The sequence below is a fragment of the Wolffia australiana genome, chromosome 9 (genome assembly GCF_029677425.1).
Source record: "Wolffia australiana isolate 7733 chromosome 9, ASM2967742v1".
Taxonomy (NCBI): domain Eukaryota; kingdom Viridiplantae; phylum Streptophyta; class Magnoliopsida; order Alismatales; family Araceae; genus Wolffia; species Wolffia australiana.
Window position 1 is genome coordinate 10,654,949 of NC_135843.1, and position 8,153 is coordinate 10,663,101.

Consider the following 8,153-nt stretch of genomic DNA (forward strand, 5'->3'; position numbering starts at 1 on the left):
TATTGTATAAGCTAAAATTAACAACGATAAGGTATTTTAATTGGATAATTTACCCTTATTTTTGGCTTATCAACCAGATTGGGTGCTATGCACTCGCTATCTTGTGGCTGGCTTGAGCACTGCCGGCTCCCTCCTTCAGTTGCTGGTTCTCGGCCACTAAAAGGCCCCCTTTTTTCTTCTCTTCTTTTTTATTTTATGCATTTTTATTCCCATATACAATATCAATACCCACTTCTGAGAGAATTAATGCCATTAGAGATAATAATCCAAAACATATTCTAAATGAGATTAAATGGCCTTAAAAAATTAGGTAGAATTTCAGTAAAAATGGTGGTTTTAAGATTTTCCAGAATAAATTTATGGAATGGGATTTTAGAGTAAAACAATTATAATATTAGTAAAAGGATGCATGGAATGACTCTAAGCTTTTTACATTTTAAACACTCAAAATCATTTCATCAAATACCATACCCCCCCCCCCCCCCTCCCCCCCCTGAACATTTCTATTCCCTTAGTAATGATAGGAACCAAGCAAATGTATTCTTCATGATGTAAGTTAATTTTAATGTCTGACTCTATTTTATGTGGGTTAGTGATGGAGGACCATCTCGAGGACGACGCCACGATGACGAAGAACCATCTCGAGGATGACGCGATGGGAAGTCGTCAGCCACGCCGAGCAGCTCGCGCCGACGCTCGCCACCCGGGGTTTAAGTACCTCGCGTAAGAACTTTTATCTTTTTACTTATGCTCATTTTCATGCGTGTTTGTATTTTCGGATTCATGGACTGGGCCAATGTTGTTGGGCCCCGTCCTCATCGTTTTTACTTTTTATGTTTGTATTTTGAATTTGTAAGGAGAGGCCGAACCACGTCTCGCGACGGTTCGTCCTCTCCCACGTTCACTTGGCACCCATCCTCACTATATAAGGGGATGGCATGCCCAAGGAACACCTTGGAGTCATTGTTGAAAAGTTTATTCACAATTCGTCTCCCCCCTATCGTAGAGAGTAGTGTAGGGGGTTTGGCTAGCCCCACCCCACGTCGAGATCACTCCGTGGGTAGAGCCCACGTCTCTCCCGTCGAGATCACTCCGAGGGAGACGTGTTAAAGCGCACCGTCGAGATCACTACGGTGCGAGGAAAGAGTTTCAAGAAGCCGCCGCCATCAAGAATCGAAAGAGGCCTTCGTCAAGATTACTCTGGGGGTCTTGGAAGATTCAAGAAGCGTCGCCGACACGCCATCAACCGGGGAAATCTGCTCCGCCGAGGGAGCACACCCCAGATCCATCAAGAACTCCTCTTTCTTGGAGGGTTCTTGGTTGTTACAGTTCAAGAAAGCCATTTCTTGGTACCTTTTCCCACCTCCACCATCCATTCCCCTTCCCATCGCGTTCTTGATCCCTCCTACCACGTTCTTGATCCATTTCCCCGCGTTCTTGATCCCTTCTTCCACGTTCTTGATCCATTTCCCCGCGTTCTTGATCCCTTCTACCACATTCTTGATCTATTTCCCCGCGTTCTTGATCCCTTCTTCCACGTTCTTGATCCATTTCCCCGCGTTCGTGATCCCCTCCTCCCACGTTCTTGACCATTTCTTCCCCCCCCTTCCCCACGTTCTTGATTCACCCAATTCTTGACCCTCTTCACCCTTGCACCCCTTCCCCTTTCTCTTCCAATCTTTCTTGACTGTCCGCCCTCTCCCTCTTTCTTGAAATTCTTACCCCACTGTCCTCACCCCTTCGCGCCCTGATCCTTCTCCTTCGCTCGCCTGCATCATCCACCCCGCCACATTCCCCTGCGCGCGAGCCACCGCGCCTTTCTGGCTGCGCGCGACAAGCGCCGTGCGCCCACCCGCTTGCGCACCCTGCGGCGGCACCAGCCCGCGTGCGCGACAAAGGTCGGCCGACCCAGCATCACCGAGTGCCTTCGCCACCAGGCTGGGAAACCTGCTGACCGGAACGTGTTGTCGCTAATCGATCGTACGACCCGAGCCGTCTACATCTCGCCTTCAATTCAACAGGATTACACGAACGCCTTGGACTAGCGATACCCAAAGGTCAGTCTCGTCTCCCCTCCATATTTCCAGCATTATTATCTTCTTCAGTCTTGTCTTCCGCTATCGCGTCCTCTGCCATTATTGTCGTCATAAATCTCGGATAGGATAGCCACCGTCGTCGAGTGTAGGAATTCTTGAGGGTGAAGGATTCTCGCTTGATTTTTAGATGCCGAACATTCGTGGGCCGTAAAACACCCCTCACTAATTAGTCGTCTAGTAGGTCTAGCGGGTCATTGGGAGTCTGATCCTAGGATCATTCCCCACGTTGTCCGGCGTGACTTACACCTCTCACCCAACGATACCTACAACTGCTCATTCGTTCTTTCACTTCAACAGCTTGCATCTCACACATCCATTCATTCCCTGTGACGTAATACGAGCCGCTCGATCCCGGCCGACATCGTATTACATCAGTTAGGTCTCTTTGTAGGTGAGAGATATGCTTGACAATTTTCTCACCACATATCAGTCTCTCTTCTCACTTGGACTACTCAAGAGCTGTGTCCTCTAGGAACTTGTCTATACACTTAAAAAATTTCACTCCTGCTATTTCTTTTGGTACTATTCAACTCCCATTGATCCCACCATCTAGCTGAGCATGCATACTGTCATACACTTTATTCAAAAAAGTATGCACATATAACTTGATGCCTCTGAATTTTTATTATTACTTTCCCCTTCATAATTTATGTTAGTTTTTGCTTTGTGGGGTTGAAAACTTAAGACATGTATCACATACTTCTCTGTCCCTTGCTCCACATCCTGCTTATTGCACTACTCATTCATAGCTTTCACCATTTTTTTTGGTGTTTTGAGAATGATAAATTATAGGATAAAGATATACATGTAAGGAGCCTAGGCATGGGCTGAGAGATTAACAACACAACTTGACGCTGTGGGGTGAGACTCAATGGATGAAGAATATGCTCAAAAGATCTGATTGGTCATGCTCATCCACAAGATACTACAAAGAATAGCACACTAACTCACCGTCTACTCTCAGATGAGACACCAAGGAGATTTGATCATGACAGAGGTGATAGGTTCTTAGCTTCACCCCTCTCCCTTCCCAAGTGATTCACCACACTCTTCAGAAGATTCTAGATCTTTTGGTCACTCTACATCTAAGAAACACTTGGCTTGGGGGTTTAAGATGGAGAAATGTGTGTTCATATGAATGTACCGCAGGGTATGAAATTAAGTTCTCCACCCCTGTGAATCAATGATGTTTATAAAAGATTTTCATGAAAATGACTAGAAGGGAGTAGAAAGAACCCAATATTTTAAGCTCTTTGAGCTCAAGACAGGATTGTATTCTTACTTGTCAGCTTAAAAGATGGCTTGTGATAACTCCTTGAGATTCACGTTGGCATTTTATTGACAAAGAAAAGAAATCCTAACCATAGTTAGCTTGTCCAAAGAAATCTGAATTCCCCCAAGTGATTTTCTTGGGGGAAATTTGCATAAGCACATTTAGGGCACATCATCACGTCAGGATGGATACCCCCAAACATCATTAAGAATTAGCCTAAGCTTTCTAATAAATAATTAAATGCGTCTCCCATTTCCTCTACTTCATTTCCTAGGTAGAAAAATCCTAGGTTAATTAATATGAAAAATAATAAGCTGGAGAACCTAATTCACCCTTCCTCTTTGGTTATCCCTTAGCCACTTAAACTAACAGTACTTAAAATTATGTCTACAAATTTAACCTGAGTAGACGTTACTTGTTACTTTTTTAATTGATATATTGTTAAGTCAAATATTATTGACCGAGGAAAAATTTGATGCCACATGATAGTCTTATAGAAGTCTTTTACCATGCCCTTGAAGCTTATCTAAGCATTGATTTCATTGAGAATATCTAAGATGATGATGAAATGAAGCTTGGAGAGAGGTTTTGTGAAAGCATTTTCAAGTTGCCCTTGATTTTTGACAAAGTTGATAAGCAGCTTCTTGGTGCCAATCTTCTTATGAAAAAATGGGAATATGTATTTCAATGTTTTGTTCGAGCATGACAAATATATTCCCCCATATATGTTGCTCCAATATAATCACACCATAAAACATGCAAAAATTTGACCGAAATTGGTATTATCATTGAGAAAAGATTGAATCCACGTAACTTTTGCTGTAGGTTTGGGAAAACATTTATATTATGCCTCTTTACTTGATCTAAATACTATGGATGTAATATTTTTAGAAGTCTAAGGTATAAAAACTTCTCCAACATAAATCAAATGTGCTTTTATTGCACTTATATAATATTTATCTCCTGCCAAGGATCTATAATCATCTATTTTGACCCATGCATCTTCTGACAAGCTTTATTTCAAGAAATATTATGTTATTAACTATGTACGACATATTTAAGAGCCCATAAAACAGTTCTGTAATATGCTTCATCAACTAAAGCTTTGTTGTTAGTAGTAATGGATGATGATGAACACGGAGTGGGTAACGAATTTATTATCTCTACATTAGCATGTTGTAACAAAGAATAAATATTTTTTATGGGGGAAATAATGTTCTTTTCATAAGGAATTAATTTAATTCCAAGAAAATCATGTGCATGACCTAATTGTTTTTTCAGGATAGTCAAAATTTTTTAATTTCAAATAAATCTGGGAATATAGTCACTTTTCATCAACATAAATCAAAATAAAAGGCACATTTACCTGATGATGTTTAAATAATTATCAAAGCTTTGTTTTACAACTGAAAAAACAAAACACTTGAAGAAACGATGTCAGTCTGATGAATAAAGCTCTAGGATCTGGTTTTAAATTCTCTGTTAATGATTTAGTGACACATATAATCCAGAAAATTTTCATTTGTAACCCATTTTGGTTGTTCAAATATAGAGTTTGAATGTGCTAGAAATAGTTAACTTATGAATAATCTTTGAATCAGAACAATAAATACTTTTTATTTTCTTTTAAATTTATGTACTCATTTGCATCAGCAAGTTCGGGGGTATTCATCCCAAGGTGATGATGTGCCCTAACCATGTTTATGTGAGTGACCCCCAAGAAAATCACTTGGAAAGAGGAATGAACCAGGATACTTAAAAAGAAAAATATCGAAGAAGCTTTTCCTTCCTTAACCCCAAAGTCTGCCATGGAATGACGTCATTTGGTCTGCTTCAACTTGGCCCCTAAAGCCTTCTTCTTATGGCCCCCAAAGCCTTCACCCAGCTGACCAGAAAGATCAAGCAATAACAATATACTTATGGAAAAGTATGTACTTTTCCTCAGCAACATTTAGTATAAAATCACTCAAAGTAGTACTCACAATGCCTAATTTCATGTGATTCAGCAGGAATATTTTTAGAACAGAAATTTATTACTTTAGATATAAAATTGACATATGTGATTATGACTCCCCCTATAGATATACCTCCCTGTTTGTGATCGTTCTTTCCTGAAGTCCTATTCTCCTCCATGTTTCTCTTTGGATAAAATTTTATTGATTCATTTTTGACCTTTGGTGCTTAAAATTAAAACATCTTCATCCTTTCATACACTAAATGAGATGATTTTACTTGGTATGGTTTTCTAACATGATTTTAAATTTTTTTAATCTCAGAATAAATACTCAAACTTGAATCAAATACATCTCTAGAGATCAATCTTTCCATGTTCTTAGTCAACCATCTGATTCCTCCATGTCCAAGTTCAAACCTTTGTAACTCTTTCAAAATCAACTGAAAGATGCAAATCAAGCCCTATATGCTATATTGATGTTAGAAATTATTCATAAGTTAAAAAAATCTCACAATTAATAAAAAAATTATGTCAAAAATTTCAAACCTATCATAAAGTTGAGGACATGTGAAATTTTGAGGCACGCCTTATTTCCTTTAAATCATGAATTTCCCTACACCAAAAAACATGATTTCAAGTTTTATGGACTTGGATTGATGTTAGAAAAAATATCCACTTGAAGATATCTTGAAAAATGCTTGAAAAGTACTTGAGGGAGTGAAAGATCACTCTAGCTTTGGACTGTGATTTTAGAAAAAATGAATAAAAGAGGGGTTTCAAATGAGGGCTCAAAACTGTAAATATGGACTTAGAAATTCATAAAGGCATAATGGTAATTTGTCGAAGTCCAGCAGTCATATGTATCAGTTATGATTAGACACTAAGAAGCAGTAATCCTTCCAATTTTGATTTTTTATATTTAATATTTTGCTATAACTTCAACTTACCTCTCAAGTGGTAAGTGCAGAAACTAGCCGCTTTGCCAACAGTTTCAAATTTAAAATAATATGAATATTACAGGTATGTTTAGTATATCATTTTAATCAAGATATTACCATTAGATATCTTCATATAGTTAGTCTTCATTAAATCATTGATAAATTAAACCTTAAATACCCAAAGGTAGTAAGTAGGAATTTGACCAAGGTATTAAACAAAACAAATGAGGGCAAATTTAGAAAAACTATTTGAATAGAGTTAGAAAATATTTTTATATTCATGTCATAGAAAATCCAAGTCCTAAGTCAGTGATTTGAATTGTTCAGCACATGGTCAAACTATGTAGCCTTTCAAAATAACTATGGATGCCTATTTGATCTTCACTTACAATTAGTCAACTAGTTCACTGAAAACCTACTGTGCTTGATCCCGACCCCTATTGAGGCATGCATTACTTTGAACATTCATCAAAACACAAATCAAATTATTTTACTAACATGCCCTCACAAACAAAACACATAACCTTGTGACCACTTTGACTTACCTATAAATTGTCGGCATGTGCTTCCACATGGTTTTTGATCATGGATTGTGGAAACCCGTGTATTCTAACCTGTTTCTTAATCAATGCATCTAAATTATCTCTAGAATTAAATTTACACCTCAAGGAAAAAAGTGGAAAAAGATACTAAGCTGTCAATATCCACAAGAAAAGTAACATAACACTAATATTGTAGTACCTCTTCCACAAATTTTATTGGCATCTCATCTTGAAGCCTTCTGAGAATTGACAGTGATTCTTGTTGGGTGTGGTACTTGGTTCAACATTAAAAACTTTTTTCTTTTCAACGAAAGCATTAGTCGATTCCAATTCAATCTTTAAAAATAATACATCTTATGTACCTTGTGGGGAACTTATTTGTTATGGATAATATGTGGCCGTCTAGCCAAATCACACCACCATATTTTATTATTTCAATCTGATGTTTATAATTTAAGTTCATAGAATATAATATAATTTTTTTATTTCAAGTTGATGTTTACAATGCAGTCCATGAATACATGCAATGACTTAGTGAATTATGACGTCATCATAACTGTGTGTTTGTCCCAGGGTATTATTTAAAATGTGATGATGTGACATAACCATGTTTGTGTGAGTTCCCCACAAAAATATGTTGGAAATAAGGCTGAAAAGGGATACCAAAAAAAGGAAAATTTTGATGAAGCTCTAACGTCCTCAACCCCCAAGGTCTTCCATGGAACGATGCAACTTCACCTGCTTCAACTCGATACCCAAAGCCTTCATCTTATGACCCCAAAGCCTTAACCTGACAGACCACAAAGATCTAGCAAGAACACCATATTTTTGAATGATATCTTCTCCACAACACTTTGAAAACTCCTAAAATACTATTCAACACATCGGGCAATGTCATGTACTTGAACATGAATATTTTTAGATCAGAAATTTATTCATTCTGAGATAAAAATTAATAAATGTGATTATGACTTCACAGTAGTAATGCATCTCTATTTGTGGTTGTTTCTTTCTTCAAGACATCTTCTTCTCCACATTTTTCTTGGATGAAATTAATTGATTCGTCTTTGACCCTTGGCGCTTAAAACTCAAATCTCTTTTTTCTTCCTACACGAAGTGTGAGGATTCCACTTGGAACAATTTTGTAACACAGTTTTGCAGCACTGTTATCTGACATAAAATTAAACTAAAAAAATCAAACTTATTGGAGTTGATAAGGTAAATTGTTTTTTGATTAAAAGTGTTTATTTTGAGGAGCGTATCCTACCTGGGACACAGAAATACCTATAGTAATAGCAGATCGGATTCCAAAATTGAAGGGATTTGCGTAGTAAGAAAATTTCCAAAATC